Source organism: Mus caroli, unplaced genomic scaffold, assembly GCF_978045245.1.
Source record: "Mus caroli unplaced genomic scaffold, Mus_caroli_1 scaffold_11, whole genome shotgun sequence".
NCBI lineage: Eukaryota > Metazoa > Chordata > Mammalia > Rodentia > Muridae > Mus > Mus caroli.
In genome coordinates, this window is record NW_028227266.1 from 9,306,870 (window position 1) to 9,328,400 (window position 21,531).

Consider the following 21,531-nt stretch of genomic DNA (forward strand, 5'->3'; position numbering starts at 1 on the left):
CTGGGGCATAGAACCTTCATAGGACCAAGGGCTTCTCCTCCCATTGATGACCGACTAGGCCATCCTCTGCTACATATGCAGCTAGAGCTATGGGTTCCAATATGGTTTTTTTTTTTTTTTTGATTGGTGGTTTAGTCTCAGGGAGCTATGCGGTTGCTGGTAGTTCATATTGCTGTTCCTCCTAGGGGGCTCCAAACACCTTTAGCTCCTTGGTTACTTTCTCTGGCTTCTTCATTGGGGATCCTGTGCTTTGTCCCATGGATGGCTGTGAGCACTGGCAGAGCCTCTCAGGAGACAGCTTTATCAGGCTCCTGTCAGCTAGCTCTTGCTGGCATCCTCAATAGTATCTGGGTTTGGTGCTCTTTATGGGATGGATCCCCAGGTGGGGCAGTCTCTGAATAGTTATTCCTTCAGTGTCGGCTCCGAACTTTGTCTCTGTAATGCTTTCCATGAATATATTTGTTCCTCCTTCTAAGAAGGATCAAAGTATTCACACTTTGGTCTTCCTTCTTGAGTTTCATGTGTTTTACAAATTGTATCTTGGGTATTCTGAGCCTCTGGGATAATATCCGCTTATCAGTGAGTGCATATCATGTGCGTTCTTTTGTGATTGGGTTACCTCACTTAGGATGATATCCTCCAGATCCATCCATTCTTAACTATCTGTTAGTGTGGTAAATAAAAGATGTGTTACCTGTGTAAGCTGTATTCCTCAGGGATGCTGCAGAATCCTTTCTTCTAACTGCTCACAGTTTCTCAGGGCATGTCTATGTTTATGGTGTTTCTTAGTGGAACTCCAGGTTGGACTCTTCTCCCATGATTCCTCATTACCTAACTTCTATGTCAGGTATTTCTGCCACATAAGGTGCAGCTCCCTGTGGAAGCCCATATGCCCATCTTCTCTGACATGGTAGTGTTGCTTATGGAAGGTTTTGCTTCTTCTTGCAAAAAGGTCTATGAAACTTTGCTTCTTGCTACCTGACTTTGTCTAGTTCCTCAATTCCCATGTTGCATATATTCAAAACAAGCATGCATTTTGGGGGCTCTGCCTTAGTGTCCTGAGACTGACATTCATAAGGCTTTCCTGTGACCTTCCTTGACTGTTTATTTTGGCAAGGATCTCCACACTTTGGAATGTCCATGTTGCAGTTTTCTCATGGAAACCAGAAGTGCCCTAGCTAAGGCCACAAAGAAAACATGCTTCTTTTCTTTGTTTTGTTTTCAAGAATTCTGGGTATACACCTAATAGTCTCAAATGGAAAAAAAAAATCTATTTCTGTATTACTTTCTGGAGCCAGGTCTTCTCACTTCCCCATGAGGCTGGCTTAATAATAAAATAAGATTTTGTTAAGAAATTTGCATTTCTCCATGTGTAATTTTAGGTTTCACTAAACAAAAAACATACTGTAAACAAAGCTTTATAAACATGTGAGCACAGGCAATGAGCAGAGCCTTTGTTAAGTCCTCCCCCACAACACATACATGAATTCACATGCTGCTTTTATCTTATCTCTTTATATTTTAAACTGCACAAGCAAACATTAAAGCAATATAAAAACAGAACATTCTCTATAGGTCCAAATTTATGTATTTCAGGTAATGTGTATACTGTTTTAATGAATATATTAAATTCTATTACCATGAATGCATGAAACTAATATGGGATTTCACTTAATGGAACGAACCAAACAGACCTGAAATCTCCTCTAAACTTACTGTTACCCACACATTTCGTAACAGCTATGTTCTTGGTTTAAGAACATAGCAACATGAGAGAAGGGAGGGAATAAAGTCATTAATCATGATGAGATGGAGGGATGATAGTGACCACAATACTGGAAGATCATTATTGATGACCTAGAGAGCTACAACTCACCTGCAAGCACATCCCTTACTTTATACAAATATTACTTTGTGAGAAGAGAACACACCACTATGTTTCATAAAACCTTTTGAATAATTTTATGGACTAAAGCCCATGGGTACTATCTTCAATTCCAGTTTAAATACTAATGTCTACAGGCAAAATATATCTAAAAAAATTATCTATATTAGGTTTCAAAGTGTGTATTTGGTTCAGCTAATTTTCAATATTCTTTTGTTCATGGCATAAGGAACAGGTGTCATTTTTACTGAAAGGTTACCAAACAACCCTGTCCTAGGAAACAAGATTTTTCCATGACATACTGTCACAATAAAGTGTGTCACTTTTTAAACCCTGGAAAGGTCTAGGGAACATCACAGAAGAAGGAGGGGAATGGCCAGAGCCAGACAATAAGGAGTGCTATGGGATGCTGTCTTCTAGAATGAGTGACTGTTACATTACAAAGTTACAACAATTGCGGCTACCAGAAGAAGACATGATCACAAAAAGACAAAGGAAGTAGAAGTAAAGGTATCTAGGGAGAAGAAAAAGGTCAACAGGAGGGTATGGGGCAGATAACGAGTAATGGGAGAAAATACAGCCAAATGCATTGTACAAGTGTATGGAATTGTTAAGGCAAAAGAGAGAAATATGCAAATATATAAACACAGTGTTTAAAGAAGTAAAACAGCATGCTGATATCACTTGATTCTACAGAGATAGCACTTTGTGCCCATCCAAGGTCACTCTGAGGATAGTATACTAGGTGTCACAGAGATATTGGAGATTTTCTCAGTGCTACTTTCCACAATGCTATTGCAGTTTCCAGTGACATTGTTTTTAAGTAGTCTTTCTCTTCAAGGCATTTTAAGGTTAAGGGTGAAAGTAAACAGGGCATAGTTTCGATAACGTGGGAACGATGTTGCTCAGTTAAAAGACTCTTCCATTTTACCAATGGAGACTATTTCCCCTTTGAGATCAATAGTATTTCCTCCTTTCTTTTCTAACATTGAGGAGAAAACTATTTTCTAAAAAGCAACACATAGAATTTTCTTCAGAGTTGTGTCCAAACTATCAAATGTAATCTCTATTAGTGTCCATTGCATACAGTACACACACACACACACACACACACACACATTTATTATGTCATATTTAATACTTCTTATTTCATAAATAGAAAATATTTCAATTACACAATGAGTGTGTGTGTGTGTGTATGTGTGTGTGTGTAAGAGAGAGAGAGAGAGAGAGAGAGAGAGAGAGAAAATCTCACTAATAAGTGGAGGATAAACCAACACTCACTATATAGACTCTACTGGCCTTGAACTCACAGAGATCAGCCCATTTCTGCCTTGTGTGTACTGGTATTAAAGACATGTGAAACAACACTCAGTGAGAAAACATAAATTTTATGTCAATGTTTATGTGGAATTAAATATATTTTCCTTGCACACACCTTTACAAACCCTGTGATGTGTGAAGTTTTTCTAACTCAACAGTAGTACCAAAGTGGTAGTTTGCCTTTCTTATTTTATAACTATAAAAATGTTTCAATTACACAAAATTCCTGATTTTTTCCTTTAATTATTCTCTTTACTTAAATGTAATTAGGTGTGGTATAGAAACATATTTAAAATTCTCAGTAACATGTACTGAAGATGCATAGACTTAAATCATATAAAAATATTTTGGATATCAAATTAAGCCTCAAACTTATACTTGATTTTTTTTACTTCAAATACATACACTGTTCTAAAGCACATAAAATGCTCTGTTCTTCTCAGAGAAAAATATGCTATGTTTTTTTATATAGCTATATAAATTTGCTATATGTGGTGAAGCTGCATATGGATCCCAGGGTCCACTCTGGTCATGAGGATGGGCAACAAGCATCTCTTCTCCCAGAGACATCTCACTTGCTCTAAACCATAAGGAATTAGAATACTAGAAAAGTTGTGAATTGGAGATATGTACCACATGAGTCTGAAGAGAGGGTTCTACTAGTTCTGTCTAATAAAGTCATTGATCTTCAGAATGCCATCTTTCTCCCTGAGGACACGATGGCACTCACCACTGATTGTACAGGGCTCGATGGAGACTCAATCCCACATCTTTTGTCTCTTCCTAAGAACATAATTACTAATCCAAGGGGCTATACTAATGGAGTTTAAAGTGACAACGTCTGTTACAGAGCAATAAAATCTTTTAAGATACACTTTAGGGGCTTCTAATTCTCTCAGTAACACAGTAAATATAATGAACGTAAAAATAATCTTTGCAGCTGTTGTGTTTGTCAGTTAAAATAATGAACTCCCAACACTACAGAAGTCCAAGGCAGCATCTGGTGTGTCTACTCACCCAGCTTAATCACTATGCTACTTGCCATCTTAAAAGGCTTATTTATTGATTTGCAAGACTTTTATAAAAGTATATTAAACACAAACGCATATACACACACACACACACACACACACACATATATATATATATATATTTCAAATGGGAAGTAAGCAGTAAATTATATAGCTAATAGAAAATAAATCTTTCTATAACTAATGAAAATTCATTTATTCTGTCTGGGTCCCTCATTTGTACATTAACTTGGGCATAAGTTGCTACTTTTTAAAATATTGGAAACTCTAAGACAGCACAGGCTTCCACAACCTGAATTGAAATAATGTCGAGGTATGATTATTTCATCATATAGCAACTTCTCAAATACATCATCTTCTATTTAGTTGTATAATATCTGAGAAATATTCAAATATTAAAAGTAAATTCATTTTAAACTTGTATTCATTTTACATGTCTGTGTTATATTTAAAAAGTCATTTGATGAAAGAAGTTTGTGTTTTCTGAGCTTGTACAGACAAAATATAAAAGGACAGAGCAAAAAGAGTGGATTGTCAAATCATGATGCATTGAATAGGGGTGGATGAGGAGGGTGGTGGCCATGGACAATGTTCCTATTGTAGACATTGTTTTATAGGAATGTGTTCTGAGGTGAAACTTTTCATCTTATAAGGAAACCTATTTTTTTTTAAGAGGATGTTAATGGGGAAAGGAAAGAGCAGGTGTTCTAAGCAGAGAAGAAATAATCCATGCAACAGGAAAGCTTCTTATGGTCAGGAAGGAAACAACTCAACAGCCTCAGTTTCTGAAACTTACTATATTCTCTAGGCTTCCCTGACTCCCAGGTGTTGGGCTCCGTTAAGGAAGATCAAAGTCAGACATTATCAAAAATCCCTGAGCTCAGTGGAAAATGGTGGACTCCCTTTACCAACAGGGCTTCTCCTTCTCTGACTTTGTCTGGGGAAAATCCCCACCCTATACCTGTGGGATGTCACTTAACCTTGGTGAAATTACAGGTTCAGCTTCCTTTTCCCCAGCTCCATAAAAACCAACCCAGAAAGTACCTGCATTCCTCTTATGCCTCTCCATGCAAATGAAGTATTTAGAGAACTTTACATTCTAAACAATGATTTTCCTTTATCTTGAAAACACTTTTCCACTCTCCAAAGTCCATATATCCTTGGTTCACCCCAAATAAAATATATGTATTCAATTCCACCCTGAATAAATGTGTGTATATCCTTTATTCTAAGATAATATAATCTCAGAGAAGCATTTCATTGAAAATCATCAAAGATATTCATCTAAAAGAACTGTAACATTATGAACCTCAGAAAAGTCCTGCCTCCTGCTATCCACACCAGTACTCACTTCCAGCCTGACCTGGATCCTGCAGAATTCCATCTGTTCCAGACACCTGGAAGGGAAGAAGCAGAGGACATGTAACCACAGATGGACCCAAAAGATATACCACACCATATCACTCTCACACACACACACACACGAGAGAGAGAGAGAGAGAGAGAGAGAGAGAGAGAGAGAGAGAGAGAGAGAGAGAGAGAGAGAGAGAGAGAGAGAGACAGAATTGCTAAAAGACATATTCAAATAAGCTGAGCTGCCTGGAAGAAGCAGAGATAGGTGCAGTGCTGAGGTGTCCGGAATCTTTAAAAATGAAAATGTTCTAAACGTAGAGAAGACACTTGAATTTGTGTTATAATCTAAGCAATGGAGACCATAAAGTCACATATTGTGATAGATCTCAGGTTGGAGGTTTATTGGGGACAGGATATAGAGAGACTGCTTCTGGGTGAGGGTTAATGGAAAAGGAGAGTGAAGAAGGGAAGGACTGGTCTTTTTATAAGGAGATTTAGTTCATGTACAGGGGGAGGATGTGTAAGTCATAGTGACAGTGGGAATGTGTTGCATCTTGGTAGCTGGTGATAATGTATCCAGCTATGGCTGGGGCTCTGGGTTAAGCAGTTGCAAATACCTGATTGTTCTTACCTATATTCCCTTAAGTAATCCCTTAAGTAATTAAGTAACTCGTAGATTCACCATGTTGTACTTTGGTGTATATGAACTTTTGTTTATCAAAAACTCCCTTTCTGGGGTAAGAGGAAATAAGTTTTGCATTTCTCCAGGAAAAGTTTGTTAGGCAACACCTTTATCAACACAATAATCAAGGACTTTATAATCCTAATGATAAGACCAGAGTACACATACCCAGAAAACAGTCACATTTACATTTGCTGGCAGTATATACAATGGCCACCATATGGAGCTTCTCCCTACAGAATCCAATAATCCCATGAAGAAAAGGCAAACCACTAACCCAATTTCATGTAGGGAAAATAGAACTTTAATAAACCATTTCTTGCCTACAGCTAGAAAGCCAGGAATACTGATCATCTGATCATCATAAATTCTGCAGAACAGCTAAGTCAAAATTATTTGCTTCTTTGCATAAAAAAAATAAGGAGACATACAACAGAGTGAAACAGAACTAGTGAGGCATAGCAATATGTACCTGACCTGCCAGGCAGTTCTCAGATATTTTACTGCCCAACAGAATCAATTTCCTCCCTCATTTTGGATTTGTTATGCTTCATCATATTAGAATGAGGGACTGAGGAAAGCCCTGCAGCTGGTCATTAAATGGCAGAAGCTTGGAGACTAATTCAGTAATAGTGTCCCCCTACTCCATAAGATACATAGACTGCTCTATACATCAGGCTTTGAAGAGTTAGCCACCAACTACCTATAGAAAATTACAGAATAAGATGAGGCCTTTAATTGCTATGTCATGATATCTATCATTAGATTTACAAAATTATAGCAATATGAAGTGGCCTTTAAATGTGTTAGATTTCTTAAATATATCCACAGCCACATTGAGTCAAGACTATGAAGTGTTGCGCTCACCTTGTCCAGCAAGAAAAGACGCAACACAGTCGGATTCTTCTCAACAGCTTTCTTTATTTCAGGAACACCTCCATGCTACTCGGGAACTCCAGAAACCCCGGGAGGACCGCCTATATCCACCCCCACTCCCCCCAGCACTGGGGAGAGCCACGTGTCCTCCTGGGATTCGTCAGTCTGTCGGCCCCTTTGATATGTAACACCCACTCGGGAGGGGTTGGCGCCAGATTCGGGCTGGCGCCTGCGCAATGGTGTTATTTACGGCGCCATCTTTTGGGCGTGCGGCTGCCTACAGTGAAGGAAAACAGTAAAGGAAATAGGACCTGGGGACATGAAGGTGTATCTAGAGTCTTCCACTCCTCATTGGGACACTGGTGCTTGACAGTTTTGAACAGCTAAATGTGAAATAGGGCTGAGGTAGATAGCTCAGTTACTAAAGTGCTTGAAATGCAAGTCTTAGAACTTGTGTTCAAGATCATGAAGCATGTGAAGAAACCATATATGGAGGCAAGAACTTGTAATTCCACTGTTTGCATGGATATAGAAAATTTCCTGGATTTGCTGGCCAGTTAGGATAACCCAGTCAGTAAACTCCATGCCTATAAAAAGGCTTGACTCACAAAAAATGTGGACAGCACCAGAAGAACAACACTTGACATTGTTCTCCGGGCTCTGAATACATGGGAACACATGCACACACATACATGGACAGTCAAAAGCATACACATAAAACCATCATAAATTCTACAGGATAGTATCATCATATCATGCCACTTTCCCACACAGTTTTCTTAATATTTCTCCTTATGTTTCTCTTCCAAATTTAATGTGTGATATCCTAAAGACAGTTATATACAAAATGATTCTTCAAGAATGAATGAAAGGTTTTCCAGAAAGTCATAAGAGAGCATGCAAGACTACCAAGTACCCCATTCACCACACAGCTTGTCTGCTTAGAGACTACATGGATAGAGGACACTTGTTTCTTAGACAGGGTATAAGCCTGCCTGACAAGGATGCCCACTTCTATTCCACACTGTAGCCACAGGGAAAGAATATGTCAGACCCCCTGAACATACACATCTAACCTGGTGTAACCTGATATAAGTATAATAACCTAAGCAGCTATATTGTAAATATTTTAGTAGAGAGCAATAAATATTTGACCAGAGGTTATTACCATTTTTTTCTAAGTACAGTTGTAGTAAGACCAAACTTTTTAAAGTATTCTATCTTTTCTTTCTTGCCCCACCCCCTCCTTTCACTTTGTCCCTTGCAATACTGAATATAGAAATTATAACAGCATCAAAAAAGAACTGAACTCTAAGAACATTAGTGGAGATGAACTGGAGGAACAGAACTGACAGAATGAATGCATAATATGAAAAAGAGTTATTTCTGTGGCTTATATGACTGGGCTAAGTAAGCCAACAGTGGCCATCTGCTTGCTGGTGAGGCTGAGAACTAAGATGTGCTCATGATACAAGGCTATATACCTCCCTAATCACCATCAGGTATTGAATGCCTGAAAGATTCCTAGAGAACCCTTAGTGATTAGTCTACTTTTCCTCCCAAGAAGCTGATTTCAATGTCAGGAAAGAAATAGCAACAACAGATCCAACAGCCAACTGCGAAAGAAGGGAGACAAAGCAAGACTTCCCTTTGACCTCTTATAACTTGTCTGCCACTGGACAGAGCCACCTAATTTTGGAGCAAATCTTCTCTGTTTAGGTATTCTATCTTAGAAATACCCTTCCCACCCATTCATTCTTTTAGTTGACTTCAGATTCCCTCAAATCAACTAGTAGGCTTAACCATAACTGTGAGGGAGAATCTTCTCAGCTTGTGTGGTTCAGAACCTACTGAAGTCTCTCCCCACTTAATCATTAATAGTTAAATAATAAGGAGACTGGGAGCATATTTTCTTCTTGAATATATCTTACAAAATTGTTAGACACCTTAGAGTAGCATCCAGGATGTTTACTCAAATTGCAATTACATTTTTCACCTATTCTTTGTCTACAGAAAGACACTGTCACGATAATAACATCACTTATTAATAATCTCCAAGTCCTAAATGGCAGTTATTTTATGCCCTCCACCATGTCTAAAGCCCAATAAAAACTTCCTCTTTGTCCATTCAGAATGTGTTGCCTCTTCCTAGAAACTTGCTCAAAAATTGTTAAGTCTGGTTAATAAGGTTCAGTATTAGAATCCTCGGTAGGCAATATAAAAATTTACCAATTTATGTCCCAAATGCCTAAGAGTAACTAGAATATGTCAGAAAAAAAATAAACTAATTGAATCACAGCAAATCCCATTTAGGAATGTGCTAAATAACAGCATTTTGGGACTATGAGGTAGAAAAGAAATCACACATGGTGAAAGTAACATATGTGGCTATATTCAGACATAGAAACTTTTCACTATTTCCTATCAGGTTTAAAAAGAAGCAATGAATGCACTGATTGCTCAAGGTTAATCAGGTTGGATCACTGTTGTAGCCTGGAGACAATCTGGCATCTTTTCTTCATATTGCACTTTAAAACCAGAAAAGCTGGAAATGACATTTTCTGTGTGTTTAAACATAGCAATTCTCCAGTGCCAAGTCTGGTTCTCATATTCTTCATTCCAATGCCTCTTCTTGCAATAATGAGGCACCTGGGCCTCTAAGTTATTTCATTCCTTTCCATAAATATAGTGAAATGTATCTCATTTCAAAATTAGTGAGGAATTTCATATGGATTTGTATGTAAATATAGAATTTTTTTGTTATGGCAGTACTGGAGGAAAGACATTGCTGAAGCACAGTGGCATGGTGAAAATTACCAAAACTTGGAGATGACAGGGTTATACCAATGTCACCCACCTTTTATGACTTGTACAGGTCTAGCAAAGGAATGTTTTTCTGGACCAATTTTCTATTCAGCAAGTGAGAACAATATCTACCTTGCATATAATATTTTGATTTAAATGATGGATTATGTCAAAAGGACTTCATATAAAATTTGTTCTTTATTAGATGATTTTTACATAAATTAAAGCCTATTCTTGATTTTTTATGACAAAAACAGCAAATATAGCTTAAACTTAGGTAAAATAATCTGACATTTCCCTCTATTCTAGTCATCCCTTGGCAGCCTGTCTATGGTGTGCCATACTATACTATAAAACGGAAATAAGCATATAAGCTTCCCAGTCAATAGGTAGTAGACAAACTTATCAGATGATCAAGAGATATCAAATAAGCATCACAACACAGCTATTTTTTTTAAATAAGGAAGGTCACAATGCTTCTCATGATGGATTTAGCAGCATGATCATGACTTTACTGCATTGCTGCTCTTTATTTGTGCCCTGAATTAAGAAATATGGGGAATTAAACAAAGGGAAATGGAAAATATATTTAAGATACTAATAACATGTGGTATTTCAAGTCTTTCAATGCCATGACGAGATGAGCATGTTGACTCTTATATCTAGACAGAATTGCCCAATTGTCAGAGCTGTATCTAGCTGACCTGTAGTTAAGCAGGGAAGAGGAGAACTCACTAACCAAGGTCATTTGAAATTTATATTTGAGATAATGAGCGTGAAAAATAAAGACTAGGCATAGAGACACAGACCATCATTCAAAGGGAGAGAGGGAAATCCCTTCAAAACTGGTGAAGTGATGAGGGCAAGAAGTAGTATGGTTTGTACAGAAAATTACACTAGTATGCATCTGGAAAACCAAAGCTAATGCAGAAACTCTTGAAGACTCAATTTGTGTTTCTATGGGAAAGACTAGATCATTTGTTATTTGGGGTTTGTTCCATAATAACAGAGCTTAAAATATCATTTATTTTCATACTCAACAGAAGTTCACTAACTGGCTTCTAAAAACTTCCATGAAATAAATTAAAGGTCGCTATGCAACTTATGTTCTCTGTTTTTATTTGTTATTATAAATATCTATAATGGTTTCTCAGATATACAGAAGAAATATTTTAAGGTTTTAAACCGTATCCTTGGAGATAACACACACACACACACACACACACACACACACACACACACCAGTCTGGTGTCACTAGGCCCATTTAAAGTGTAAGCCAGATACAACAATCAGTTTAGTACCATGTTGTCTGGACAGAAAGCTAGGCTGCACTGCACAAACCCAGGTGAGTGCACTAGTGATGATGTCTGCCTAGTGCCACACTGCATTTGGCATGGCATAGCACTCCTGAGATGCACCCAGACACTCAGAGACCCCAGGCACTACTAAGAGAAGCAAGAGAAAGAGAAGCAGAAGGATGTGTGGACAATAGAGGCAGAATTGGAGCCTCAAAGTACTGAGGAACAGCCTGATGTGAGTAGCTGGTGATGTCATAAGACCATCGTGACTTCCTGCCCTGTACTGACACACACAAGAGCCATGTCTGGGTCTGTGGCAATCATCTCTAGTCGGGGATGTCCCCTGCGATCATGTTGGTGTTTCATAGCTATATAGAACTGGCACCACCCCTCATGTGGGCATCAGGGAAGAGCTTGCCCGGAGGGTATTAGAGGAAAGCTGTCTCTGACCCTCATCTGCTGTAGCACCTGGGAGAGTAGACTCTGCACCTCACATCGGCACCAAGGTAGAGATGTCCCTGGTGGCTTTAGTGGAGTAGAGGTGCACTGAGCCTGCCTCTAAAGTATGAACATGCAAGAGCTTCCACTACAGTTTGTCTGCAGCTGGCCCTCCCCAGTGCTCATCCCTTGCCATCTATGGTGGAAGAGCTGGCCACAGGGTCATGAGAGTGGGAGAAGAGGTAATGCCCCCTCTCTGACTTTGGAGAAGAGGCCCTACACCTAGCCTGGCCAGCAAAGTAGAGCTGGCCCTGATGTCATGGGCATGGATGAGCTGGACAAGAGTGGGAGAGCTGGCTCTATCCCTTGTTGGCTTCCCCATTGGATGAACTACCCTAGCAAGGCTTGAGAGCTCACCCAGTCGTGTGGGTGTTAAAGAGTTGGTGGGTTGACTAACTCAGATGCCTCTCAGTACAGATCCTGCATTAAGTTGCCCCACCCCATCAAAGAGTAAGTGAAGAGGCAGGTCCTGTAAATCCAAAGCTGCATGATCTCCACAATACAGGACAACAGAATATCTGAGAGGAGTTCCAATGAATCCAGAATTGATAGTCTAGTATAAGTCAGAGGCCTTGAACCAGACCAATGACTATTGCAAAGAACATTTGCAAGCAAAATAGACAAAAGGGTATGCTGTGTGACACACTGTAATACACTACAACTTCTACAACAAGCTTTATTTTTTTATTTTGGGGTGGAAATTGCAAGAGTGAAAGATGGGAATGAGGGAGCAGGAAAATGAATAGGATTGGGGCACATGATACGATTTTTCATAAAGAACCAAAAACAAGTTAAAATATATCCTCCAATATATCTTTCTCAGAATAATTTTCTAAAATTTTAAAACATAATTTATATTATAAAATTTTAAACAGGTAACATATGCTATATTTGATTAAAATGTTTATTAAATATAATATAAAATCACATTCTTATATAAAAAGATACTAAAGTATATTAGTTTACTCCTGTCTTGAAATTGAATCAAAAATTTATTAGATTTTTTCCTCTAATATTTACTGTGAAGGAATTTTCCATGAAATTAAAAGAAAAACAAAAATGTAATCTGTATCTCCAGAAATAACTAAATACTTTAGTCAAATTTTCTCGTTACATTTACTACATCAGACTAACTTCCAAATAAAAGTTTACTTAATAAGTTAAGATAATTGAAAGGATATTAATATTTTTATAACATTCTGCATTATATTTAGGAATATTTTTAAACCCTACTAATATCCTGTGTATTCTACAATTTGTAATACACAATAAAATATAAGTTCAAACTTAATAAATAAGATTTTAAATTATAAAATAATTATAATTATATATAAATATAATTTTAATTATAAAATGTAATAATTATAATTATTTATAGTTCACCCAAAATATATAATTTGATTTACTTTTGTTGGCCTTTGTCTTCTGATAGAGTTGGAGTTCAAGTAATTTCCATATTATCTCATGTATCCTAGGCTAACTCTGATCAGCTTCTATAGCAAAGAATATCCTTGAATTCCTGAAACTCTTGTCTCTATCTAAAATGCTGATATTACAAATGTGTGCCTCCTCAGTCTTTAATTTTAATTGCAAATTTGTTTTTCATGACGTCAAATAGACTTTTGACTATATCACTTAGCCCTTTTGCATCATATTAATTAATTTTTTACAATATTGATAAATCATGAATTGTTTCATTATAGTATTCACATGTTTCTAACTTTTATTTTATACATGATAGTCTGATCCATTACAAGACATCAGATAAATGGTTCCTGACCTATTGATTGTGTAAAACTACCCTAGCACATGACTCTGTCTTTTTCATCTCCACCTTTTTTTTTTTTTTTTTTAAGTCAACTGATATTTAGATTTAAAGTAATGGAAACATTTCAGAGTTGAGCTGTCACTTTTCATTTCTAAGCCAAATTTGAGTTTAACACGTTTGTATTTGCTTAAACTTGACATTCTTTGAAAGAACTGTCAAGTGTAATAGGAAATGGTTTCATTCAATTTTATGCAAAGTTCTTAAGAGCCAAATGAAAAACATTCCTATATGTTTGTAGAAGTTATATATGAAAGTCCAGTGCAGCAATAATTTAAATAATGTGCATCTATCCAAATACTTAATTCTTAGAACAAATAAAAAGGGCTTTAAGCCTTGACCTGAATGGAAAGAACCCTGCAATCGTGTGCACTTAATATCTGTGACATTGTATCTAAGTAAACCATTAGAAAAAGCTAAAAGGAAAAGGAGGTAAATGCTCAACTAAGGGTAATTGACTGAAGTTATTTTACTGGATTCATTTGCTTTTGAGTAGAGTCCCTGAGAACCCAGAAAAGTAAACAGGTACATGCGAGTTTTCAATACCTACCAATATTAAAACGCAATGAGGTTAATGCTTGACCTTGATCACTCATGTCATGTGATCAATACACACATACATTTATAAAAATGTATACACATATAAATGTACCCTATATATTTATATCCAACATTTTTTATTTAAAAATATCCTAGGGAAAAATCAATGAATTATTTTTCCAATCACCTTTTAAAAAATTTGTTTTCATTTATGAATATTATAGATTTTCCCATTTTGCAAACCTACAAACATTTTTGAAGTTTCACTATGAGCTAGCCCTGATTATCTAAAATACTTATATCAGATGGAATACTGCATAACTGGTAATAAATGGGTTAACTCTTACCTCTATCATTCTCAAATTTAACCATACTTTATAAAAACTATAACACAATCCATTCTGTGGCCATGTAGACCCATGTATATAACATGGGAAATGGCTAATGTCATTTGACTAAGACTGTATGAGTGAAAAAGATACTGTTAGCTCTCATACCCTTACAAATATTATTTTCTATTATTTATGCCTCAGTTTACCATCTTGTAAGTCCTGTGTGTTAGGTGGCCATGGAATTGAATATCTACTGAAGCAAGGAAATAAAATAAAACTACAGAAAAAATCAGAAGAAAACATTTCTGGCTTTGTGTAAAAGCATATGGAAATTGTACGGAAAATAGTGAGGATTAATAACAAACAGAATGAAATATTAACTTGTTAGTGTTGTGGGACAGCTGGAATCATGTGAATCATCACAGAAATCATTATTGCTTGGATGAGTGTATCAGTCCTTCCTTCCAGATACCTCTTCCTGAAGTCCTAATTTCCATAAATATTATATGAAGTTCTAGTTTTGTTTTAGAAATAGAGTAATAGAGTAAAAATCCCTGTCATTCAAACATGCTGTAAGGAAAACTGTGGAAAATTCAGGGACACACACACACAAATACACACAGCACTTATTGCATATGGAGAATTTATAAAAGTTGCAAACACTAGTATCAACCAATCACGGTAAAATCAAGAGTAAACATTATATGAGAAACTAAAATATTGACAGAAGCAGACAGATGTTCTAACCTCTTGAGATACATGTTGAACAAGACTTGTAGCACATAATTCTACAAAAGCAGATATGTTTAGATTTTATTTTAAGGAGCATCTGTGCTCGGATACCTGCTGCTTTCTGCATGCTAACTAAAGACTTAGTCATAGGAAGACAAATGACGTGTTCTTATCTACCACTCAAACAACTAAATAGATGATTTTTACTTTTACTTGTCTGAAAATTTTAACTTTTCGAGCTTTGAGTGCAATGTCATTTGTTATATCACTATATGTGACAAGTTGCTAGAATCTGAGATTGTTCTGCCGCTATACTTTAAGGTTTCTATCTAATGAAGCAGTGCATATTGCCTTCACTATAGATTAACAAAGGTGACATTAACAGTGGTGCTCAATTAATACTTACAATTTCAATTTGTCTCATATTTGAAATCTGAGTGGCTCCTTCTTAAATATTAATAACATTAGGTATATTGTATTTATTTATTTATTTATTTATTTATTTATTTATTTATTTATTTATTTATTTATTATATGTAAGTACATTGTAGTGTGTCTTCAGACACTCCAGAAGAGAGCATCAGATTTTCGTTATGGATGGTTGTGAGCCACCATGTGGTTGCTGGGATTTGAACTCAGGACCTTTGGAAGAGCAGTCAGTGCTCTTAACCACTAAGCCAGCTCACTAGCCCCCGATTAGGTATATTGTAATAGCTGCTATGGAGCTCAGAGAGCTACCATTGGCTTAAATTATAATACTAAAACAACTGAGGAACTCAATGGTAACCCTCCATTATGCATTCATAAGAAAGATCTAAAGCTCTAAAAGCAGAGCTTTGTCAAATGAAGTTGAAGTAGAAAATAAAGTTTTTCTATATATTTTTTTTTGCTTCTCCATTTTTAAAGGCAGACAAGATTGTTACTCCTAAGCCGTAGAAGTGATAAATTTTTTATATTTACCAAAAGAATATAACTCTAGATGCAGTTAGACACATAGTTGATTGAACGATCAAAATAGTATGAAGCATATGCAATGTTTTCTAGTTTATATTACTATGAAATATCTCCACAAAACAAAAAACAAAAACAAACAAACAAACAAAAAACTCTGTAGCCATGTCTTCTCTGGGAATTGGAAAGAGGTACGCAGCAGTTATCATCACATTAAACCCAGTCTTTTATTTATCTTTATCTGTGTGTGGATGTGCCTTTTTGTCTATATCTATATGCCTCTCTGTCCCTGTCTCTGTCTCTGTGTGTGTGTATGTATGTGTATGTGTATGTGTGTCTGTGTGTCTGTGTCTGTCTATCTCTCTCTCTTTCTCTGTCTCTCTCTCTGTATCTCTATGTCTCTCTATGTCTCTGTGTCTCTCTCTCTCTCCCTCCACCCTCTGTGTGTGTGTGTGCGTGTGTTTGTGTGTGTGTGTGTCTGTATGTGTGTGTATGTGTCACAGGTTTAAAGTGACTGCGGAGGACAGAGAGGGCAATGTGTTCCCTGGAGCTTGTGTTTTAAGTAGTTATAGGCTGTCCAAAGTAGGTGCTGGAAACCAAGCTCTGTACTCTGGAATATTAACAAGCACTCCAATTAACTGAACCATCTCTCATTCCCAAATACTAGCCTTCTTGATAAGCATTATCATCATTATGATTTGTCTCTTAATTTTTTAAAAAAATCATCATCTTTGCAAACTGATTACCTTCTTCAGTCAAGAAGAGTCCCATTAACAGTATTGCTCAATTAATACTTAAGTGAGTATGATTTATAGTGAAATACAGGTAAATACTAAGTCAGAATTTTTGACAATATAGCTACCAAAAACTCATAAAGTTCCAAGGAAACTTGAATATTTGATTGCATTTCTGTCCAAATAAAACCAAGCTAAGTGTCGTACAATACACATCCACCCCAGGTTTTATATTCTGGTGAAGGCTTCTTCTATTTGGCACTCTACTGTGCTCAAGCTACTTATCTACCTGGAAATCTGTCACTACTCCAATCTCTGCACTCCACAATATTACACAAAAACATAGGTGGTACCTCTCCTTGGAATGTACTGGTGCAGTGATATGACCCTCAGTAGTAATACCTAACTATCTGAGCCCTGACAGCTTCTACAAAACCCTACCTGCATTCTTCTTCAGTTGCTTATATGGTGTCTCTACTGCGACACATATCCCCTAAACCCAGCTAATGCATAAAAACAATGCACAGCACTGTAATAACAATGAACATTTTTGTAATGCCTGTCACTTCAGAAGAATCTGTAGATTCCTAAACCTGCTATATATAGTCTCAGTTCTGTGTCCTTGCAACTAAGTGGCCACTACTACTCAACCACCAGGGAACATTGACAAGTCAGTGTTTCAAAGTCTTATTTAGAAAAGGAGCACAATGTTCTATGTTAAGTTCTTAGCATGTGTCTAGTACACAATAAGGGCCTCATGATTTTCAGAGGGCATATTATTGGTTTGATCAATAAGTATAGATGTGCCAATTTTCATGATGTCATGGAGTATGATTTCTATTGCAATATGGGTAAATAGAACCATGAAGTTACCTCTGTCTCCACTCAGGAAACTGTAAAGCCTTATTGTCACGATGACTAATTTGTTGCTGTTTCTGCTGTTGTTTCTTTTAGTGATCAACATGCAAGAGTACTTGCTGTTCTTTCAGAGAACCAGAATTATGTTTCCATCACTAATGTATGATGGCTCTTAGCATCCTGCCTCGCAAGCTCCAGGAATCTAATATCCACTCTTATCTCAGTGAGCATCTTCATACATATACACATATTCACCCAGACACAAACAAAAATAAAATTTAAACAAATATTTTTAAAAGAATTTAATAATTAAAAACATAGTTTTCTGCTTCCCTATAAAAGACTTTCTTTAATGAAGGAAGTCGTTTTAAGACAGTGAATGTGGTAGTCATTAAGTTCAGAGAGTTGGTATGACAGTAGAGGTTTTTTGTTGTTGTTGTTGTTTTGGTTTTGGTTTTTGGTTTTTGGTTTTGTTGTTGTTGTTGTTGTTTTGCCTCTTTTTTTGAGTTCTTTATTCTGCTTCTACTTTGTGACATGGCTTTGTTGCCAAGCACCAAGTTTCAAGTTTTGATAGAATGTGTCAGAGAGATATGATCTGTCAGCATGTCTTATTCCTCCCCACTGATTAATGTCAAAGATAAAATAAATGTTTAAAGCCACAGGATTCTGAAAGTCCAAAAGTGAGCAAGGTTCCAAAAGGATAAAGCAGACTTCAGCTGTGTTTGATAATCCTCTCTCTCAGCTTGCCTTCTGAGGTGGGAGATGTGCCCTCTTTTGACTAAAATTTCAGAATTCACCTCTACTTTAATAGCTCTTTTTCTCCCTCTCTCTGATATCTTCTTTTTATTTGCTCTTTATCTCCAAATAATAGCTTTCTCAAACCGCAAAGAACATGGCATATGTGGTAGTCAGAAGCAGATCCTTGGTTCCGAAGCCTCTTGTAAAGCTCACATGTCATAAATGGATGAGAAGAACACAAAAATGTCTCTGTCCACACCTTAAGCTATTAACCTTGAGCCTACCATTTGAAACTGACAGAAAGACATATACCAACATCATTTTTCCTTTGAATATTTACTAGAAATGTCACTTACCTAGTATATTTAATATTAGAATCCTAGAAGGTTAACACAAAGGTGGACAACTTTAAATAGCACCTACAGATTTGGTGTCCCTGACTATCTGAGAAAGGTGAGAAAGAAATTGGAACACAACAACTTAGTTACCTAGACTGGTCAAATTTCTAGAATCTGACCCTACACAGTTTATTTTGACATAGATAAACACAGTGCAAACTTGGGGAAAAGTTTCCTTGTGATAATTATTACAACAAAGCTCAAGGCATAACTACATTGAAGTTCCATTCCAAAGTACATGTCCTTTGCAAAATACTTATGTCTTCTTCCATAAAAATAGTTTCTATTGACTGAAAAGCAATGCTCAGGCTAATGGTCTAGAAAGAACGGGACTGGAATAAGATTGTGCTGCAAACATACACAGACCTCTTCCATAAGCATGGGTTCTATAGACTGAGAACAATCCTCAGGATTCTGTGAGATTTGGGTAAAGCCAAGATCTACAGATATCAAAAGGTCACCAGGTTATTAACAACATCTACTCTTAGTCTTCTGCTGGAAAACAGGTAAACATATCCTTTCCTTTAAAGAGACAAGGTTGAATGCTTAACTTCCCTGGTTTCTCTAGTGCTTATTTATGAGCACAAGGACTTCATTTCCTCTACATTAATTAAATATCACCACCACTACTCTCACCACCCCTAGTTTTAAACACCTCTGGGACTCTATTGTAGCACTACTCAAGGAAGACAGTCACTCATGCCCCCACATCTTCTGCCATTGCCTTAGTGTAAGCTAGATATAAGTAATTTGATGTTATTCAGAAGTAATCCTAATTTCTGCTCCTTACCAATATAGCAAGCTCCCTATTAGTCCCCTCCTTTGAGAAACTATTCCCAAGAAGTAACACATTCATACATACACACACACACACACACACACAAACACACACACACACACACACACACACACACACACACACACAGACAGAGAGAGAGAGAGAGAGAGAGAGAGAGAGAGAGAGAGAGAGAGAGGCCATGTATGTCACAGGTCACAGATCACAGAGTGGGAGAGTGTGACTTTGCCTGAAGTCACCATAAGTCCCAAGCATTAAACAAGGAATTATAGAGGTTTTGGATTATGTGTAGAATGACTGTAAGGACTTTTGAAGTAAAACTGGATATAGTTTACATTGGCATATAAGCCAACCTGGGTAAAGTTTGAAATACCGTGATTTGTATATGAAATGTCCCTTACAGGCTCTTATGTTGAATATTTGTTCAATCTGGCAGCATCATCTTTAGAGAATTGGAATCTTTAGAAGTTAGGAAATAATGAAACAAAATGGCTCGACAGGAAAAGGGCCATTAGTCAGCGCTACTTCTGACTCAATTGTTATCTTCTTACCAGTGTGAGAAGTAAAGTTCATATTCTCTTATTATGTCTCTCCACCAAAATGGCCTGTATCACCTTAAACATTTACTGAACATAAACCCTTGCTCTCTCGCGTTGTTTTTTGCTAGGTGTTTGTTCATATAGAAAATGTATGAACGCTACTAAAAGACTAGCTAATATATTGAACAATTCATTCTATTCAAGCATAGTAAAAACAATAGATGAGAGAAGTTTGGCACTTGACATAACATATTTCTTTCAATTCCAAGAGAATGAAGCATACTACCATGTACAAAACTACATGGAAACCTGGATTTGGGTCTGTCAGATTTCAGAAGGCTGCAAGGACAAAGAAGATTTATATAAGCACATATGGTTTTTATCAGCTGGTAGGCATAAGATACTATGAAATAGATGGTTTGAATAATTTAGTTTCAACAAATAATTTACATCTAGGCTTTAAGAAACATTGTAACATTCCCTATGTATTCAGTTCTTAAGCAATAATTGATTTACAATAAACTACTGGTTTAAGTTATGAGAGTTTGATAAAGGAGATGGCTAGGTCTGTGATCTCCCTGCATGCGGTACCAAAGCCGTCTTCTTACACACATTACTTATTTATCAAAAAATTAACTCTTCTTGGGAGGTTAAAGTGTCACTAGGTGTATGTGGTTCCCAGAATCACCAAGCATCAGAAAACAGAAAACAAAAACAGCACATGATCTCTGTAGAAAATCATTCCAGTGCCCTAGCCTGCTGGGTCCTTCCATTAAAGAATGACTCACTTAACTTTAAGACACTCTATTAAACCCTGTCCAGGCTATTGTAGCGAGAGAGGCCTATGTGAGTGTCCTGCTGAGTGGATTTGGTAGTCAACACTCAGAACCAAAAGTCTTCAGTTTCTCACAGCCAATTATCTCCTTCTTAGACTGAGTCTGATTGACAATGACGGTTCCTTGGAAGACTCAGTCAGTAACTGATGGGAGTATAGGGGATTCAGCCACATGCTTTCTCTCTTCTGCTGTTGCAATCTTAACTTCCACGGATATTTTTACACAGATATTTTCTGATGGTGTTGAGCTATTTCTAATCCACAGTTTGTTTTCATCTTAGATTCTCACAGCCATGGTTATATGCTAAGGCAAGACACTCAGTACACAGTGCTCATGGCTTCCCTAAAATCTCAATTCTCTCATTGTCATCCTGTACATTCTCAGTTATCCTTCAAATGAGCCAGCTGTCTAGACAGAGCTAACCATAGATCTTGTCTTATCACTGTTGGTTGGTAAATTCCATTCTATATTCAATGTATTCCTTAAGTAGCTTCATTCTA

The 21,531-nt window shown here is 36.9% G+C and overlaps 1 long non-coding RNA gene across 1 annotated transcript in view; it reads right to left on the minus strand.

Annotated features, from left to right (window-relative positions):
• Positions 1-7,233, minus strand: part of LOC147001962 (uncharacterized) — a 46,407-nt gene extending 39,174 nt beyond the window's left edge. The window contains exons 1-2 of the long non-coding RNA XR_015044515.1: positions 7,142-7,233; positions 5,591-5,636 (exon numbers count right to left, since the gene is read on the minus strand). This is a non-coding gene — a long non-coding RNA (uncharacterized LOC147001962). The remainder of the gene's footprint in view (positions 1-5,590; positions 5,637-7,141) is intronic.
• Between the last annotated feature and the right edge of the window lie 14,298 nt (positions 7,234-21,531).